Source organism: Mustela putorius, unplaced genomic scaffold (assembly GCF_011764305.1).
Source record: "Mustela putorius furo isolate JIRA1106 unplaced genomic scaffold, ASM1176430v1.1 tig00003914_pilon_pilon_pilon, whole genome shotgun sequence".
Classification (NCBI taxonomy): Eukaryota; Metazoa; Chordata; class Mammalia; order Carnivora; family Mustelidae; genus Mustela; species Mustela putorius.
Window position 1 is genome coordinate 3,447,531 of NW_025422061.1, and position 2,939 is coordinate 3,450,469.

Below are 2,939 nucleotides of genomic sequence, written 5' to 3' on the forward strand. Positions count from 1 at the left end.
TCGGACGCGAAAACGCAGGCATATCAAAAATTTCTTCATTGTATATATACAAAACACTTACCAATTGGTAGAACAAAATACATACTTTCATAACAAAACTATAATATATCTCTCAAGTATGAACAATATACCCATAATACATGGTATACAGTATTTAAAAATATAAAATATAATACAACTTGTTTACAATTTTTTAAACTCATCTTTTGCACTTGTATGTTAAGGCAAATTTCCATTTCCGTACCAATTTTCAAGAGTCCAGAGATTTTGAAAAAACTGTTTTTACAAGACATACTGTGATCTGAGATCTAAGTGTGAACTTTTAGGAGCATTTTTTAAAGATTTTATTTATTTATTTGAAAAACAGAGATCACAAGTAGGCAGAGAGGCAGGCAGAGAGTGGGGGGAAGCAGTTCCCCTGCTGATCAGAGATCCCTATGCAGGGCTAGAGCCCAGGACCCTGACATCATGACCTGGGCCTAAGGCAGAGGCTTTAACTGAGCCACCCAGGCACCCCTTTAGGAGCATTTTTAAGTGTACTGATGAAGTTCTAGAACCTAGGTGAGGTTCGGTGGGCTGAGGTCCAGAGCTGATGACCAAGAAAGAATTCTTGAGACATCTTTGGTGCAAAATGGTGGTTTATTAAAGCAAGGGGACAGGACCCATGGGCAGGAAGAGCTGTTGCCCTGGGTTGTGAGGATGGCAGGTTATGTACCCGTGGTTGGGGGAAGGTGAGGGAAAGGGAGGTTTCATATGCTAAAGAGGGTCTACAAGGTGCTGGGATCCCCAAGGCTTGATCAATGTTGTCTTTTGGCAAGCCATTAACATCAAGATAGTTGGGGGATTCCTGTCTTGCAGGATTGTAATCTCTGCAAGTTAACTATTTGTTTCTCACTTATGGCAGTCAGGGGTGCCTGAGGAATGTCACGCACATTACCGTGGGGAGCGGGTGGAGAGGGGGTGCAAAGCTTTCGCTTTGGCTTTGTCCTCAGTCAGCCTCCTGCTCCCTCATCATGTACGGCCATCAACTCCCTATATTGGTTGGAATTTCCAATAGTGTTTCCCATCCAGTGACTGGGAGCCTTTAGAAGAACACTATGAGAAGTCTGATCACTAAATTTTGCCCAGCATAATTTTCCTTTTGGTTCATTTTGATGAAGTTCCAGAACCTAAGTCAGGTTCGGTGGGGTGAGGAGGTTCGGAGCCGACGACTAAAGAAAGAATTCTTAAGACGTCATTGGTGCAAAATGGTGGTTTATTAAAGCACGGGGACAGGACCCGTGGGCAGGAAGAGCTGCTGCCCCGGGTTGTGAGGGTGGGCATGTTATATACCCCACGGTTGGGGGGTGGTGGTGAAGGAATGGGGGATTTCGACAGAGTTCTCACATGCTAGGGAGGGTCTACAAGGTGCCGGGGGAGGGGGGGGAGTCTTTGCCCTTATGGCCTGATCAATTGTCGTCTTTAGGTCAGGCATTAACATCAAGATAATTGGGAGATTCTTGGTGGGGCATTATGATCCGGCTATCATTTACATTCCTTTCTACCCCAGTCTCCTCCAGTTTATGGTGGGAGGGGGACATTAGGGCTTCAGGAACCAAGAGTTATTTGCCTCTGGAAATTTGTGCTATTGATAAGGTAACCTCCCTGTTTAGGTCTCTAGGACATCTTGTAGAGCAAGGGAGATTCCTGTTCTGCAGGATTGCGATCCCTATGCTACACATATGGAGGGGAGCGGGTGAAGAGGGGGTGCAAGGCGCCAGCTTTTGCTCTGTCCTCAGCCAGCCTCCTGCTCCCTCATCAATTTCAGTGAGAAATGCTGATTTCTTCAAATGTGTATTTTTAATGTTCTCAGTATTTTTAAAAGACTTTCTTTTTTTCCTGCTTCCGGAGTTGTCAGATGAAGCAGAATCCTGCAGAAAGTTATTTTCATTTCTTTTTGAATAGTGATTTTGGTTAGTGGTAAGTTATATTTCCTTTTCTGTCTGCTTATCTTTGGTTGTTCACATACATGGATGTATACCATGAACAAACTAGACATAGGGAATGAAAATTTTCTCCAATTTTCCCATTTTTGAATGGAAAACCTCTCTTCTGAACGAGGGTTGGCTGGGCGCAGCCGGCAGCAGCTGCCCAGGTAAAGGGCTCACTTCCTCAATTTGGGTTGCTACTGCAGGACTGGACCAGGGGCTAAATAGGCCAGCTGGTGTGGGACTTCCTGTGCTGCGCTAGGCCGGTTGAGGGACTCTGCCCGCCCTCCAGGACCGGTCGGTGCCCATGGTACTGACAGAAGTGGCTGGGCAATTGTCCAGCCATGCTGGCCCACACCCTCTTCTTTCACCGCTTCTTTTGCACTGCTCGAGGGGTGCCTCCCACTGGAACTAGACCACAGCTGGACAGAGCTGCAGGGGCACGAGACTGTGCAATCATCCCGGAATCGTCTTGAAGGACCCCAGGTCAGAACTATAGTATAGCCTATAGGTTTTAACATTCTTTTTATGACCAGCTTATGCTAACTGAGAAACTGTAGCTAGCTGACGATAGATAAGGGAGTCAGCAAGCAGCATAACAGGATAAAGAATAGCGAAAATCTGTGTTTAACCTGGCTGTTTCTGGCTTCTGTATAATAATGCTTCTAATGCTTTGCTAAGAAAGGAAAAATTGCTTAAACCCTCAACTCTAAGGAGCAAGAGGCTGGCTGAGGACAAAGCAAAAGCTGGCGCCTTGCACCCCCCCCTTCACCCACTCCCCTTGGTAACATGTGTGACATTTCACAGGCACCCCTGACTGCCCTACAAGAAGAGCAAATGGTTATCTTGCAGAGATCACAGTTCTGCAAGGCAGGAGTCTCTCTTGGTTTACAAATGTCCTTGAGATTTACAACAAAGAAGTAGCCTTATCAATAGCTCAATTTCCAAAGACACATAACTCAGTTTCTCAAG

The 2,939-nt window shown here is 45.7% G+C and overlaps 1 pseudogene; it reads right to left on the minus strand.

Annotated features, from left to right (window-relative positions):
* Positions 1-992: 992 nt before the first annotated feature.
* LOC101685712 lies at positions 993-2,427 on the minus strand (annotated as a pseudogene).
* Positions 2,428-2,939: the final 512 nt, after the last annotated feature.